Source organism: Staurois parvus, unplaced genomic scaffold, assembly GCF_062004578.1.
Source record: "Staurois parvus isolate SC_StPar_1 unplaced genomic scaffold, SC_StPar_1.0 ptg000017l, whole genome shotgun sequence".
Classification (NCBI taxonomy): Eukaryota; Metazoa; Chordata; class Amphibia; order Anura; family Ranidae; genus Staurois; species Staurois parvus.
In genome coordinates this window covers 18,100,180-18,118,098 of record NW_028317813.1, presented here as the reverse complement: position 1 = coordinate 18,118,098, position 17,919 = coordinate 18,100,180, and the positions used below count along the sequence as shown (strand labels likewise).

The 17,919-nt window shown below is 41.8% G+C and overlaps 1 protein-coding gene across 2 annotated transcripts in view; it reads left to right on the top strand.

The window, feature by feature from the left end:
• Positions 1-240: 240 nt before the first annotated feature.
• Positions 241-17,919, top strand: part of MYO1A (myosin IA) — a 150,673-nt gene continuing 132,994 nt past the window's right edge. For both annotated transcript variants that reach the window (XM_089681053.1, XM_089681043.1), the window contains exon 1: positions 241-382. The gene's annotated coding sequence lies outside the window, so the exon portion shown is untranslated. The remainder of the gene's footprint in view (positions 383-17,919) is intronic.

The window sequence follows — 17,919 nt, the reverse complement described above, 5'->3', positions numbered from 1 at the left end:
AAATATTTGCAAAGAAATTTGTAAGAAAAAAAAATGAAAAACACTTGAAATTCTCCCAACATAAAATATATATCGTACATTTTTTCACATAATGCATTTTTTGCTTTGCAGTGCTGGCAGCTGTCAGGCAGGGGGTGTTCCAGCCTAGCCTTCTGCTAAGGAAATAGGTGTGGTGATGGAAGGGCTGTGCTAGGCTCTAAGTGCTGCCAGTCATTATCTCCAGCTGCCAGACACCATGGACAGCTCCATGTGAGCGCACACAAGGATTCTGCTCTGGAAAGTTGGTGTTAAAGGTCCTCTGGGAGTCTTGGAACGCCCTTTTTGGAGAACACAATTAAATCCCACCACAGCTCTCTGAATACCCATTTCTCCTGGTGGAAAGGTGAGTGGATTTTTGCTGTGCTTTTCAAGTTCTCCAGTGACAAAGTGAACAAAGTGCAACACATCTATCATTTCTATAAGGATTACTTCCTCTTTCAGAAATCAATATTTGTTCTTATTCTATATGCTTCCATACTTTGTACTGTAAGGAAAACCCAGAATGTCTGCTCATGGATATACAGACCTGTCATTAGGGATCGGGGGTCTTAAAACCTAGAAGGTACCCGGAGATTATTGTATGTTCATTTTAAACTCTGCTCTGCTATTAGCCGTGAAAAAAAAGTTACAGTGGGATTCATTTATTACAGATTGAGGTTGATGGTAATCACAATGACTTCTGATTATAAATATATTGATTTGCATCGGAGCCGTTTTTAGATTAATTCATTTATTGATGATATGACCACACATGGAGAGTTGAAAATGTTAAATTTAAACCCAAAAGCAAACATTTAGTATATTGCAGTTTACCCGTTCTTAGATATGATGGCAGCATTTGCTTTCTTTTTTTGGCTTTCTTTCTTTTATTCTCACTTGTTGATTCTGCCAGTAAAGCCCTGTACACACGATAAGAATATCGGACGAACGATCGCCCATTTTTTTTCGCCTGCTAGTCTCACATCAAAAGTGAAAAGGTTATTAAAGCTATGAAAATTTTCCTATGAAAGAAAAGAATTTCGACAGTGATGTCATGTATTGTATTGTATTTGTATTGTATTTTTGGACGACTACTGTACTGGTTAGAGGAAAATCGTATGATCTAGTATCGTACAAGAAAAATTTTTGCACTTGTCCTTTCGGATATGTCGCACAAATTGTCGTGATCGGCTTTCGAAAGCTGTGTACTGACGATCCGATTATCAGACGATCGGCCCTCGTACGAAAATTTTCATACAATATTCTTATAGTGTGTACGGGGCATTAGTCTGTTATTTTTCAACAGAACAGAACCCTCCTGCAGAGGGTGGGGACAATTTACCACTGACATGGATGCTTACAACGATCATCTTTTATTTATTTATGTAAAATCTTTATCCCAAAGGAAAAAAAAGGATTGCTATAGCTGCCTATTAGCTTCAGTTTGGCTTCAATTTGCTAGTGTATTCAAATCTGCTAGTACTAACATTCCCCTCCCCTCAGATTGACAATGCTACTGTCCAAAATGTCTCTGTTGTTCCTTCACCCAGAGTGGGGGCACTCCAACACAGAAGATGTGTTATTGGCCAGATCACCAGGTGAAAACACAGAGGGAAAAAAAAAGAAAACTAATGCAGCCAGCACATGATTGGTAAGCTGCTATAGGTTACATTTATGGTTTTGAGGTTAATACTGCTTTAAGAGAAACTAGTCAAGAGAAATATCTAGGCTGGCACTGTTTGACTTTTGAAAATGCTAATTGCCTGGCTGTCCTAGAAATGTTTTGGCTGCAGTGCTTTTTGACTGTCTAAAACAAGAACTGAGATATGCTACACTGACACTTGCCCCATGCTTGCTCCAATTCTGTGTTGCACATATATTGATACCAGATACTGGGGCCCCGTGCTTGCTCCAGGTCTGTGTTGCACATATATTGATACCAGATAATGGGGCGGCACAGTGGCTTAGTGGTTAGCACTTCCGTCTGGCAGTACTCGAGTCGTTGGTTTGAATCGCAACCGCGGCACCACCTGCCTGGAGTTTGCATGTTCTCCCTGGGCCTGCGTGGGTTTCCTCCAGGTACTCCGGTTTCCTCTCACACTCCAAAGACATGCAGGTAGGTAATTGGATCCTGTCTAAATTGTCCCTAGTATGTGTATGTATGAATGTGAGTTAGGGACCTTAGATTGTACACCCCTTGAGGGTTAGGGACTGATGTGAATGTACAATATATATACATATGTAAAGTGCTGTGTAAATTGATGGCACTATATAAGTACCTGAAATAAATAAATACCAGATACAGTCAGGTAACTGTCACTGTCAGAAGTTTGTATGCGCTTAATAATGTTCAAAAATGCTAAATGAGACCATTAAATTAGTTTTTGTGTTATGTTAAAAGAAAATAATTGCATAACCCCCCAACTACCACCACACCACTTTTCTTCCCCCAAAAAATTACAGAAATGTAAACGGAAGTTTGAATAATGAAGTGATACTGCAAAGACATCTGTATTGCTATGCACGCTCTGCACGATTTAAGGAAGAGCTCTGAATTTAGGAGATATATGATATGATATAAATATTCCTAAAATGTGTACTACTGGTACACACAGTATAATAGAGATAAAACAACCGGTTATTGTCAGTGTAAGCTGACCACACCAATGACTATGTAGCGTGAAAGCCTACTTGATTGCCTATAATTTGAACAATTTTGGTACTCCCTCATAATGTAGAAGTACTTTTGCTGGTATAACAGGACAAAACTATCATAAATCTAACCAACATGTAGCCTACTTTGGTCTTATTATTATAAAGATAAAAATGTACCTAAGAAGGATTTCCCAGAATGCCTTTGTGTATTTGCTTCAATGTGCTGTAACACTGAATTCCTCTGTATCAAGAAAATATTCGAAATGCTATCACCCTGTCATTGACCAAGGTATTTGTACAACATGTGCGCAATAAAATGTAAATCTGGAAACCGAACTCAAAATCAGAGCACGGTACAAAGTAAATCTCAGCTGTGATCTAGCATCATCTATCATGTATCCAAAGATTGTAAAACACAATAAAATTGGCCTTCACAAAGTAAAACTATTCTGTTATCATACATGAGGTCAGTTTCATCTTTGTTACAGATGATAATCTAATCAGTTGCTCTGCTATGCCACTCCATTTTCCTGGCTTCGTTTTTTTAAGGTCAAACGTTAAATACATTTCCTGAACATGTTTTATAGCAAATTTTATAGATCTTTGCAGTGTGATGGTTTGTGGATCTTTTGGTTTAAAATCAATGAAAACCAATGAGCTGTGCAGGATGAAAGGTGTCCTAAATGCTCTGCTGCCCCTGAGCGGAAGGCTAGGGTGCCTTATTCTAAAAGTAGCCTATTACATGATAAAATGTAGACAGCTAAGTCAAATGTAGGGATCACCTGATCAATGTCACCTACTTAGATGTAGTGGCTGCAGTAATACAAAGCTATGTGCAAGGCAAGACAGACTATACTGGACTATTCCCATAGTATACACTGGACTCTACTCATATCATACACTGGACTCTTCCTATATACTGGACTCTTTTCATTTCATACACTAGACCAGCCTTTTTCAACCAGGGTGCCTTGAAGTTTTTTCAGGGGTGCCTTGGCATAATGCCTAAAAATATCCCAAAAATTGTATACAAGCCAGCAGGTGGATCAAGCTTGCCTTTTAGTTACACAAAGCCACAGGTTTTCACTGTGCACCATTACAACCTTCCAGCTGCCAGCTTCCTAACAGCCAATGATGCCATCAGTTTATATGGAGGATGTTGATTTCCTACACGGCATCCTTGTTTGACCCTCCCTGCCCCTCTCTAATAGTAATAGGGTCACATTAGCTGAACAATAGAGAGAAACTGAGGGAGAAGAGAAATTTTGGAATACTATTCAGTATCTGTGTGCAAAAGTGTATTTGCTTTAGAAGAAAAACCTCCCTCTAACTTTGAGTGTCCTACTGTACATGTGTGGATGTTGCTGCATTAGGTAAAACTATTCAAATAGATTTTTACATTTCAGAATGCCTTGAAACTGTCCAGAATTTTAAAAGGTGCCTCAAGATTGTTCATAACTTTAAAATGTGCCTTGACTGAAAATGGTTGAGAAACACTGTACTAGACTTTCACCAAAATGTACACATTTCTCTCCCCATATCATATACTGTACTCTATTCATACCATTCTCCAGACTCTCTCTCCATGTTATACACTGGGCTTTCTCTATATTTCATACTGGACACTGCCCGTATCATACACTGAACTCGCCACATATCATAGATTGGACTCTACTCATATAATATACTGGACTCTCAACCTATCGTACACTGGACTCTCCCCATATCATACATTGGACTCTACTCATATCATACACTGGACTCTCAACATATCATACACTAGACTCTCCCACATCATACACCGGAATGTCCCCATGTCATACATTGGACTCTACTCATATCAGAAACTGGACTCTCAACATATCGTACATTGGACTCTCACACATCATACACTGGACTCTCCCCATATTGTACACTGGACTCCCTTATATTATACACTGGACCCTCCCCATATTGTACACTGGACTCCCTTATATTATACACTTGAATATCTACATATTGTACATTGGACTCTACTCATTTCATACACTGGACTCTCAACATATCATACACTGGGCTCTCCCCACATCATACACTGCACTTTCCCCATATCGTAGACTGGACTCCCCTATATCATACACTGGAATCTCCCCAAATTGTACATTGGACTCATATCATACACTGGACTCTCAACATATTGTACACTGGACTCTCCCACATCGTACACTGGACTCTCCCCATATCGTACACTGGAATCCCCTATATCATACACTGGACTCTCCCCACATCGTACACTGGACTTTCCCCATATCGTAGACTGGACTTCCCTATATTATACACTGGAATGTCCCCATATCGTACATTGGACTCTACTCATATCATACACTGGACTCTCAACATATCGTACACTGGATTCTCCCACATCGTACACTGGACTCTCCCCATATCGTATACTGGACTCCCCTATCTTATACACTGAAATCTCCCCAAATTGTATATTGGACTCATATCATACACTGGACTCTCCCACATCGTACACTGGACTCTCCCCATATCGTACACTGGAATCCCTTATATTATACATTGGAATCTCCCCATATTGTACATTGGACTCTACTCATATTATACACTGAACTCTCAACATACCGTACACTGGACTCACCCCATATTCTACATTGGACTCTACATATATCATACACTGGACTCTTCCCATATCGTACACTGGAGTCTCCCCACATCATAAAATGGACTCTCCCCATATTGTACACTGGACTCCCCTATATCCTACGCTGGACACTCCCCATATACACTGAAATCTACCCATATTAAACACTGGTCTCTACTCATATCATACATTAGACTGTCCCCATATAATACACTTGATTCACCCCATATCATACACTGAACTCTCATATCATGCAGTAGACTCTTCCCATATCATACACTGGACTGTCACCATATCATACACCAAATTCTCCCCTCATACATACACTGGACTGTCCCTATATCTTACAATGAACTCTCCTGATATCATAAAGTGTACTCTCTCCATATCATGCAATGAACTCTCTCATGTAATACACTACACTCTCCCTAAATCATGCAATGGACTCTCACCATATTGTACACTGGACTATACTATACACAGGAATCTCCCTATATCACACCCTGAATACACCCCATATCATACACTGGACTCTCCATATATGCTGGATTGTCCCTATATTATACACAGGACACATATCAGTGACGTACATGACACACTGCTATAGCTCTACTATAGGGCCTAATAGTCTATGATAACATGTATTACTTTACCTAGCCTGGGAGAGGATCGTTAGATACAATGTGATCTTTGGTCACTCATGTATTTTTTATGTATTTATGGCTTGGAAATGGCAGATCATTACTACTTTTTATTTGAATGGAAGATAAGATTAGCTTTATTACTCTGAACAGAGAGTCAAAGGTGAATAGAAAGTCTAAAGAGAATCTGCAGAGCCTTACAATATTACAGGGCTAAATAAGGGCTGCAGGCAGACTTTGTGCTGCTGTCTTCCATGCATTTCGATTAGCAGTCTATGGCAACTTTCAGTGTCTAAAAAACTGAAAATTTGTTTTGTGAAATTAAGGTGGTTTCCACTTTGAGCTGAACAATGGAAATGTCTTCCAGGGTTCTTCAGATGGTGAACTGTAGGGATGCCTCAGCACCACACCACCAGAAATGCAGGTTAGAAGGAAGTGCAGTTTAAGACAGGTTATAGATGATGCCGTGGGTTGCAGGAAAGAAAATCGCTTGATTCCCCCATCAACACACTCCCTCCCACAAAGCTATTGTGTTCTCCCGGTGGGGGGCGTGGGGAGCCATCCCTGCTGGGAGAACACAGTGATTATTGCTAGCGGTTATAGCTGCTGGCAATAATCGCTCATAAAAATCTGAAATGCTGATTGTACCTAAGTCGATCGATATCCTAATGTGATGAAATCTTAACGTGTATGACCTGTATAGGTCTAACAGGGTACACCATTTTAATGATAGTAACTGTTGTAATATACAGTATAATACAACAGTATCCTGTGTAGTTGTACATCAAAGGTGTAAAAAGATTTTCACTCCTTCCCTGGAGATCTAAGTCCATCCAAGCTGATATCAACAAATTCACTCAAGTGCCATTGTGACCAAATATGGGTTTCTATAACTGTTGTCACCGGCAGTGTCCCTGAAGTTGAAATCTATTTGTACAGAATAGTCCACATGGAAGGTTGGGTCTGCAGGAAGGTGGAGTCCCTTCAGGGGATCATTCTAAGAGGTTTCAATTAAAAATTTAAGAAGACCAAGAAAACAAATGATTTTGCTGTAATATAGCTGCACAAAAGAACTATTGTATTGATTGCTCTAGCATCATCAGTCAGCAGACTATACAGTTAGCATAGTAAATGTTATCTCTGGCACCAGTATGATGGAGGCAACATAAAGGGACGAAACTATACCACAAGCAGGCAAGCCCCTTCATATACACAATCTGCATAAACAGCAAGGCCCTGGGAGTTTGTTCATGTTGCTTTGTGACAGCTCAAGTCTTAATATACAGTATCTGTGCAATACTTTTTACCAAGGCATACTTTTATTGTAGTATGTCATATAACAGACAGCAATGGTGGACTGTGAAAATGTTCTATGGTGGTTGTGTATAATATCAAGTAAATAATAACATATACTGTAAAGATATACAGTGGAATGACCGTGAAAATACATCTAAACACAGGACCAACAGATCCTACATAAACCTATGATTCCAGGAGCAAGACGGAGAAGAGGAGACTTAGTCAGCTCCCTCCAATTACTGCTGCCACAGGCAAAGGAAGCAATAAAGCACAATTTATGAAACCTGGGCAGGGGTCCCCCCTTATAATAAACAATGGATATAACACCAGAAAGGGACAGTCAGTGACAGACTCTGTAGACTGAATCCTTGAGTCCCTCAGGTCAATGCGTCCTTGGTCTTCAGCTAGTTTATGGTGGGGCCCTAAAGTATCACTGTGCACTGGTAAGGTGAATAAGATAGCACATGATATTTCCCAACAAAAGCCTATAATAGATAATGTGGGGGTAACAATGTCTTCATGCAGTTTCTATATTGTGTTAGGGAAGAATGTTGGGCTTGCACCTGCTCACCAGACCCCTGGGAGATGACACAACCGAAATCCACTGAGGAGGGTTAGGCTCCTGGCAGAATAGAATGGCACCAGATTGCCTTCTGACACTCAATCAAGACAGTCGGTAGCGATGCCAGCAAAGTGCCCAGCAGCAGACGACCCAAATTTCAGGATGATACTTTGAGGATCGCCCCGTGGTGCTAGACTGCTGAGCAGACTCTATTCATTAAGACAAGGAAGGGGCTGGTAAATAACACATCCTGACAAAATCACCCACAGCAGCCAGCGGGAGGTGGGAGAGGGGAACCTGGCAGGGCTGCGGGAGCACACAGGGGCCCAGGACAGCAGGACAGCATAGGGAGGCATTGGGGGCTACAAGTAGAAGAACTGGTTCTTCTATATGCCGCCTCCCCCCATCCAGGTGTGCAGGGGAGTCGCAATCGCAACTCCTGTGACCCCTGTACGTACACCCCTGCCTCTAATCATGGAGGCTCACCATAGCTTGCGGGTTTTACCTAGTGCAGTCTACATGCAGGAACACCTACAGTAGTTACACCTACTCCTCCAAACTGACATCTGCCTATGAAGGAATTTTGATATTTGCATTAATGTTCACAAAGGTTAGTCCACTGCTTGAATTAGGGCTAAGGGTGTTTGAGAAGAGTACTGAGACAGGGTGCTTTCATATTTTTAGGAAGCTATGTACAGCACCCTGCTGACTCCTCTTAACCGCTACGATCAGTCTGTATTGCATAGTCACACTACTGCTTCTGCAATTTGATCTGACTTTCAGTTCGATTATGCAGTTCGATTTGTATCACATTGTAATTGCATTAAATAGCACAGAACCCTTTTCCAAAATCTGTGCTGTATTGATGTGAACGGGCACCATTAAAAACAATGTGATTTCCATTGTCATGCGATTCTGTGCGACTCAAATCGAATCTGAAATCACACTAGTGTGAAGCAAGCCTTAGAGTTCAGCAAAACCTGTATCTTGAAAGCACTCGGTTTAAAATGTTTCTCTCAAAAAAAAAAAAGTTTTATGCAATTCATTAAAATAATTAAAGAAAACAGTTTAGAAAAAAACTGACAGAAAATGTAAAAAAAAAAAAAAGTATATTTGCCTTTTTCAGAGAATCTTTAAGAAAATCTGTTACTGTACTGTAATGAAGGATTTCACTTAACTGCTGCATGTGGGAGAGAAGCAAGAAGACGCCAAAAAGGACAGCTTTGTTGTTCTCATTCAATATTGTAAAAATAATTATTGTTAAATAAACAAGACACAGGCTCTAATTAAAGAAGCTTTGTTGTAGTAGGAGATATCTGGGGATTGAAGGGATAAGGTGGATGTAACTCTCAGATATGAAATAGGAACAAAACATATCTCTCTATAGTTTGTACTTGTCTCAGTTCAGAGCAAAAGTGTCATTTCTGTCTGCTGCCTTTTTCCTCTGTTATCAATTCTGACAGGTTTTCCTGACACCAAGAGAAGAAAAACAGGGGAGGGAGCTCCAGTACACTGCCTGTGATTGGCAACCTCAGCTCTGTTCCTGTGTGGTGTGTGAAGGGAGGGGTGTCCCTTCCCTCTAATCTGGTCTCCGAACTCTGCTCACTGGCCTCTGCAGAGTTCCCCGCACCCTGCTTTATGAAAGCTCAGACAAGCTGTATAAATTCTGTACTTTAAACAGCTGTAGAGAAGAGAGGGCTGCAAATAAACAGGTACAACTTATGGAGGAGGATTTGTTTAATTTCTGTGTATCACCTGAAGCCAGTCACTTCACTGGGTATATGTAAGGGTTTATAATCACCTTTAAATGCATTGACGTATTGATGCTTCTTCAAAACATGCCAGATGCTCACTGTTTAATAACAAATATGGTTTAGCAGTAAAACAGAACTTCACCCTCTCAGTCAACATTTACTATTTTTAATATTTATGCTGCTAGCATTAGTAAATAGATAGGAAATTATGTCATATTTTCTTGTTTTAACTCTTTTTTTTTTACATTTGTTCAGTTACTTCCTGGTTTCTATGCCTGGGCAAATGATGTCAAACATCCCGGGATTCTTCAGGAGGGGAGGAGGGGTTTTCTCAGCTAAGCACACCCTCCTGCCTGCATGCCTGAGCTAAGGGAGATGGATTCCAGGAAGTAAATGCTACATGAATCATCTGCCCATACTCAAATGGCCAAGGCCAGAAATGCTAAGGAGTGTTTTTCAATGTGATTTCTCAGCAAAATAAAGACCTAGATAGATGAGGGTGTTTGCCTTGAATATTACAATTGAGTTAAACAGCGTTTTTGGTTTGTGGTGCTCAGATGCAGTGGAGTTCCACTTTAAGACTTCAGTTTTAAGTTGTTTATGATTCTAGACACAGTTAGAGCATATTTGGTCTCTAAAAAGCGACCCGCCTTAGAACAGGAATGGCTGACAGGCATTCAGGAAGCGATACTACCACCTCTTAAATGACTTCTTTTCTTGACAGTCACACAAGACTTTTGAAGGTGAATACTGTGCAACAACTACGAGCCTAGGATTTGGTCCACTGTTGTGGCATGGTCACAGTAATTGTTTGTCAAACTATCAGTATATAAAGTATAAAGATATAATTCTCGATCCTGTTAGGGTTCATTTACACTGCAGCTGCTAAACTGAGGAGCTTTTCTGCGTTTTTTTCAGCAGCCCCTGAATTCTCTCTAATGTTTTCCTATGTGTCCATGTACACTATGTTGTTTACAGACAGTTGAGTTTACAGTCGTTTTTTTGAACGCACCAAACATGCGGAGTAGATTTTATCCGCCAAATGCTTGTAAACGTGGCTAATTGCATTTATAAGCGTTTGCGTTTAGAAGCGTTTTTTCAACTGTTCCATATCCAAATGTTGTCCAGAGCCTTTTTTCATCATCAGAAATGCATGCAAGTGTTTTCCATGTATTCAAATGGACCCAGTACACCAGTGCAGTCAGTTCCAGGTTTTGCGTGAAGGAAAATAAGGTAGAACGTGCTGTATTCTGCTCATGATGGGTCCATAGTGAATACAACCAGAAAAGACAGGTCATCTCAACACATCCTGCTCTCTCTGCTTCTGCTCTCTCTATTTCTCTCAAAATGTCCTTTTTTTCAGTGCATTCTGGGCATTTTGGAAGGTCTCCTGATGTTGTTATCTTTAAAAAATGCTTCTAAATGCAAACGCACATAAACGTGCATAAATGCAGTATGCAAATGCGGCTAAACAGACGTTTTTTAACCTACGTTTAGCAGCAGTCAGTTTCCATCGCTCAGAAGTGTTTTCCAAACGTCCCGTTTACATGAGCCCTTAGAAATCCAGTGTCCTGCTGATTCCTGATGGTGTTATCAGCTTTTCCCAGCTATTTTCTGTACTACACTTCCTCCCAATATTAGTCCTCATGCACACTGAACATTTTTACAGCTTCTCTTTTTGGCTTCTCACGTTTTTTTCTACAGCCCGTAACTCCCCAGCATGTTTTCCTGTGTGTCCACGCACACCATAGACTGTAATCAACGTTTTTTGGCTTGAAAAAACCCCCAGAACTAATGGGTTTCTAGAGGAATTTTTTAGCTGTAAAAAAGCTCTAACGCTGAAAAACTAAGCAAAATGCGGTAAATCATGGCAAACCAGTGTTTTTGGACTTTTTTTGACTAAAAAATAAAACCGCTAAAAAACAAAAACATGAAAAAAACACGGCAAAACACCTTTTTATGCTAAAACAAAAACGCTAAAAAAACGCTGAAAAACGCACGTTTTTAACGTGACTTTACAGAGCTAAAGTTACCAGCATTAATAAAACGCCATGCCCAGTGTGCAAGGAGCCTAATGAGGATGAGGACAGGGGAAGGTGTTTGTAGCTGAAGGAAATCAGCCAAGAGACACAACGCTGCTCCTCTGTAGATACCGTGCAGTGAGAAGGTGGAGTCACCGTAGATCAAGAAGCGTGTTACTGGCAGAATCATCAGGTGAAAATAAATGTCTGATAAAAAGAACTAATGCAGCAGCCACGTTTCAGGACCTTTAAACTGTAATATATTACATTTTCTGTTTTTCGTTTAAATAGATACATTTTAATTTTAATTTATAGCAGTATATGTTTCCTTTGAACTGGACATTTCACATAAACAGCTTACCGATATTTAAGCGGAGCTCCAGACTTCTTCAAAAAAATGAAAAGTCAGCATCTACAAATACTGTAGCTGTTGACTTTTAATATAAGGACACTTACCTGTCCAGGGATCCAGCGATGTCCTCACCCGAGCAGATTCTTAAGTTGGCTTCAGGTGCAGGTGCCGGCATCTCAAGTGAGGAAATCCTGCAGTTAGGCCTTGCTGCTCCACAGCTGGTTTCCCACTGCACATGCGTGAGCCGTGCTGCGCTTTGTGAAAGGTCCTGCAGTCTTCTGGGTGTGTCCCAGAAGGCTGTGGGGAGAAGAAGGGGAGGCCGAACATCTGGCTCAGATCGCCGCAGCTCATCTGATCAGTAGAGGGAGAAAGTACCTGTCAAAACCAGGTACCTGCTCCTCCCTCCCCCTCAAAAAGTGCCACATGTGACACTGAAGGGGGGTGGGGGGATAGAAACAAGCAGCGGAACCTCCCCTTTTATATGAAGTTTTACTTTAAGTAGAATTATAGGCCTATTTTGCTGAATGATCTCTATGGCTGATGTTGATATGTCTGTACACTTTGTAACTTTTTCAAAGCTTTTTAGCATGACAGTCTGCATATACTGTACAGTATAAATGTCTGTTGTAGGGACAATTTTTGTGAAACACTATTAAGTATACATTGTGACCATAGACATCGTGATCGACTGTAACTGAAGTCTTTAGCAGCCTATGCAACCACTGTGAGGCCCAGCACTGCTTGGCTAAAGCATCATCTATCATACATACTGACATGAAAGTAATTAGTAGATGACACACCAGTACTTTACAGGATGGCATAGTTGTCACCATCACAAAAAGTTCAATTTCTGGCCTTATGTAAGTAGGGCCGAATTTACATCTCAGGAGTCTATAGGCAGAGAATTCTGAAGCATACCCCCCCCCCCCAAGAAAAGACAGTAAGGCTAGGTTCACATATGTGTGGGTGGTGCACCTGCGGATCCGCACAAAAATCCGTGCAATGGCACCACCCGCACAGGAGAATGCGGACCCGAGAGCGGTTGCCATTAGTTCTAATGGCACACCGCCCACACTGGATATTGCAACTGTACTGAGGTTTCCAAAGAAGTCACAGGGCAAATGAATGGGCTCTCATGCCCACGCAAAACGCGGCCCACACAGTCGCATATATGTGAATCAAGTCGTTTTTTTGATGTAAAGGGGAATTCTGATGTAAGAGGGTCTCTAGTCACCAGAGCCCCCCTTACACAAGAGTTGTCAACATCAGAATCTGCAGGGTTCCCCCTCACAGTGCAAGGGGAACCTCTGCAGACCCTAATGCAAAGGGGAACTCTGATGTAAGGGGGACACTGCAGACTGTGATGTAAAGGGGAACTCTGATGTAAGGTGGTCTCTGGTCACCAAAGCCCCCCTCCTTACATCACAGTCAGCAGTGTTTCCCTATACATCAGGGTCCACAGTGTTTCCTCTTACATCAGAGTTCATCCACAGAGGTCCCCTTGCACTGTGAGGCGCTAGTGTGAAAGGGGCCTAATTCATCATGGGCAACAACCAGGGCACTGCACTGGGGCAAGGCACACACTTTGCTTTATATCTCTTTTACTGACTGTACCTTTTCTGAGAATTCTCTGCAGACTTAATGAATGGAGGATGGATGGAGGAGTCCTCCCTGAGTGTACTCCTGTGCCTGTGTGTTCACTTCACGCTGGCAGCTGCCTCTGCCCACTGTGCTGTTGATGTGATGTCTGCCATTTGCCTCCTTCCAACCTACTACTGATTCCCTCTCAGACTGAGCCTGCCCCTTCCCTCAGCACTTCACTGAAAGAGGCAGGCCGTGAAGAAGCGGCTGTGATTGATGTCACTCAGGGAATGTGAGTCGGAACTATCATTTTATCAACAAAAGCGGCTAGTCTAAATCTGCCTGTGAACCGATTTAGGAAAAAAGTCCTTCCATGTTGCAGGTCATGGGCCCTTGTGAATATACTGAGGGGGCCATTCAGACCACCTGGGAGCCACCGGACAGCAGTAGCATAACAAAACTGCCTGCAGCTGCTTGAGCCCATAGAGAGGGAGAGAGGGTCTGTCTCCCCCCAGACATGCGCCCCTCTAGAAAGGGCATCTGTAGGCACATGCCTATAGTGCCTAATGTGAAATCTGGCCCTGTATGTAAGGACTAGGATTTCCATATATTAAAGTACTGACATTACCAAAATTAATGTCAATATGTTAAGTAGCAGGAATTGCTGTCTGTTCAACTCTAATTACAGGGTGGCCTTAAAGTCTGGACACATAGGAAATCTCTCTCTCTCTCTCTCTCTCTCTCTCTATATATATATATATACATATTTCTCAGAGGTACAAGTACAAGTACAGAACACAATTTGATTTATTGCTATAGGTAGTACAGACTGTTTACATTGTAGACTGTAGAAATGATACCCACCAGAGCAGATAACATATGAAAACATGGAAAACCAGGTTAGATACCTGCATTCATTAACCTGGCCATTGCAATCTCATTGGTTTACCAAAAGACCTCAAAGGACCTCCACTTCAACAGCCAGTCAGTGGTCAGCCAATGGGTATACCTGTAGGGCAAGGCACAGACATCATGAGCAGCCAAGGCTCATTAATGCACATGAGGAGCAAAGACTGGCCCATGTAGTCCTATCCAGTAGAAGAGCTACTGTAGCTCAAATTGCCTAAAAAGTTAATGCTGGGTTGGATGGAAAGGTGTCAGAAGACACAGTGCATTGCAGTTTGTTGCATATGGGGCTGTATAGCCTCAGACCGGTCAGATACCACAGCATACCTTCAGAGGTCTAGTGGAGTCCATGCCTCAACCAGGCAGGGCTGTAGTGGTAGTAAAGGGGGACCTACTCAATATTAGGTGGGTAGTCATAATGCTATGGTGGATGGTCATAATTTTATGACTGACCGGTGTATGTTGACTATCAATGGTGGTCAATCTACACAGAATTTACTATAGGTAGCAGTTCTGATTGGTTCCGGATGGATAAGTGTGCTTCTGGCATGAAATATTAGTGCTTAGGAATTATTCTTTCATGTGCTGAGCAATATGGGGTGGTTGCTGAAGCAGAGGTCCTGTGAGGTCTTTTGGCAGTGTGGATCTGTGTTGGATCTGTGCCCAGTGCAGTATATACTGTGTCTTGACAGTCCATTTCCACTTATCTGGTTTTTGCAGTATATCACAATCTTTACTGCAAGAAAATGCCTCTCAAATACAAATTCATTTCTATGCAGCTTCACATCTATGTGCTGCATCTTAGCCCAGATATTACATAGAATCTATATGCAGTAAGCTGGCCCATTGGCATGAACATTAAACATAAAGACATATATATCCCAGAGACAAGAAGTTATTCAGGCAAACAGCAGCATGTTAATGCAGCAACCTGTTAAAAACAATCAGTTTTTTATTTATGCACAGAGGCTGGAGTGAACAGAGAATGGCCTGATGTTAGGTCGAGGATCTGTGACCTTTGGGTCTTTTTCCTCTCTCCAACTCCAGGGGTCTCTTTTTAGGAAAGCCCCCCACCAAGTTCTTGCAGGAGTGACTAGGACAGGTCCCTAACGAGGGGGGGTCCACCTGGATTTGGCTTAGGTAGACCATAGAAAGCCTTGCCCCTATCAGAAGCCTTGTACCCTGGGGTTTGAGACCCTTCCGCTTTGAAGCTTTGACCATTTCTGTACCGTTGTGACTTCACAGTTCACTTTTTTTGATCACAGGATTTCAACAGGCACTACACTGCAGAGCTGTATAAATGATAAAAAATAAAATAAGTTCATCTTATAAACAAAACACCAAGGCATAATTGATGAGTAAAACTTCATTAACCTGTCCTTAGACATCCAGTTATTGTCCCCCTAAGTGCAACCATAGACTGACTACACATCAAAGACACCTCTGTCCTTCTTGAAGCAGTGATTTGTCAGTTTTTTCCACATATCAGTGGCCAGGAGGAGAAGCTAAAGATGGTGAAGAGGACTTAGCTGCTGACTTTGGACACAAATCTAGCTTTGCATATCAGTAACAATGCTTTGGAGTCTACTGTACTTAGGCTGCAGGTTTTGGACAAAGAAGGAGTACATTTTAATTAGCTAATAGAACAAATTATGAAGGTACTACTATTTTTACATGCATATAAAGAGCTTTTTTTTCAGCTGGAACATTCCACCACCTCTGGTCCTCTGCTCACCACTATCACTTGTAAAAACAGAAATCTGGCTCCTGTGTTTACAAGTGACAGCTTGTCTCCCAACAGCTCCCACAGATCTGATCTCCTGAGCGGCTCCCACTGATTGCAGGATGAGGACAAGGGAGTGCAGGTGCCCAGGATGCAGTGCAGATGCCAACACCCCCACTGGATGATCTCCCTGCAAGTGACAGAGATGGCGCCAGCTAAAGTGTATGGGGAGGTACTAGAGCCTGCTGGGTGCCTCAGCTTACGTCCTCATGCACACTGGGCGTTTTTACAGCAGCTGTTTTTGGCTTTTGAAGTTTTTTTCTACAGCCAGTAAACTCCCCAGCATGTTATCCTATGCATCCATGCACACATAGGCTGTTATCAATGTTTTTTGGCAGGGGCATTTTTGGCTTTCTAGTGGGTTTCTAGAGGAGCTTTTTAGCTGCAAAAACTCTCCAACGCTGAAAAATACAGCAAACCGTGGTAAATCACGGCAAACCAACGTTTTTGGACTTTTTTTGGTAAAAAAAAAACTTTAAAAAACGCTAAGCATGCAAATGAGAAAAACGCAGCAAAACGCTGCTAAATTTTAATACAAAAACGCTGAAAAACTCACATTTTTAACATGATTTTACACAGCTAACGTTACCAGCGTTATTAAAACGCCCAATGTGCATGGAGCCAAACAGCAACAAAACAAAGAGGGGAGAAGAAGGGGACAGTGGAGGGGGGTTGCATGCAGAGGTCAGAGCTGAAGAAGGATGAAATGAGATGTGCATGGGGGATACAGAGGTAAGCAACTGAACTCTGCACCCATGAATTGTGCACTCTGTATACAGCTCACCCCTGAACTCTGCACTATGTACGTAGTGCATCCCTGGACTCTGCACACATAATGCACTCCTGTTATTTAATGCCCCTTTAAGACCCCCCCACTGTTAGTGTGCAAACACCCCCCCCCCAACTCTGTACATAATGCACCCCTGTTATTTAATGCCCTTTTAAGACCCTCCCACTGTTAGTTAAATTGACCACACTCACTATTTGATGTAGTTTGGAGGGGGTGTATGTGGGGAGAGGGTTTTTTTTTTAGGGGGGGGGGGTCACGGTTGACTTCCAACACCTTTTAACTGAGAAAAAAAAATTAGTATATAAATGCTAAAATATTTTATTTATTTCAGGTACTTATATAGCGCCGTCAATTTATGCAGCACTTTACACATATATATATTGAACATTCACATTATTATTATTATACAGTATTTATAAAGCGCCAATAGTTCGCTCAGCGCTGTACATTACAAAGGGGGACAGAACATGTGACAGAACAATACAATGCAAAACATGAGGGGATTGAGGGGCCTGCTCTTTCGAGTTGACAATCTAGGAGTAGTCCCTAACCCTCAAGGGGTGTACAATCTAAGGTCCCTAACTCACATTCATACATACACATATTAGGGCCAATTTAGATAGGATCCAATTAACCTACCAGCATGTCTTTGGAGTGTGGGAGGAAGCCCATGCAAGCACAGGGAGAACATGCAAACTCTATGCAGGAGGCACCATGGTTGGGAATCAAACCCATGACCCATTTACTGCAAGGCTGACGTGCTAACCACTAAGCCACTGTGCCGCCCATATGATTGGTTAACCTGGTCAACTGCATTGCATTTCTGTTTGCATCTAAATAAAAGACAGCTTTAAAGGCAACAACAGTATTAACCCCTGTACACGTGTTCATCCGATTTCAATTTAGCTGTTGT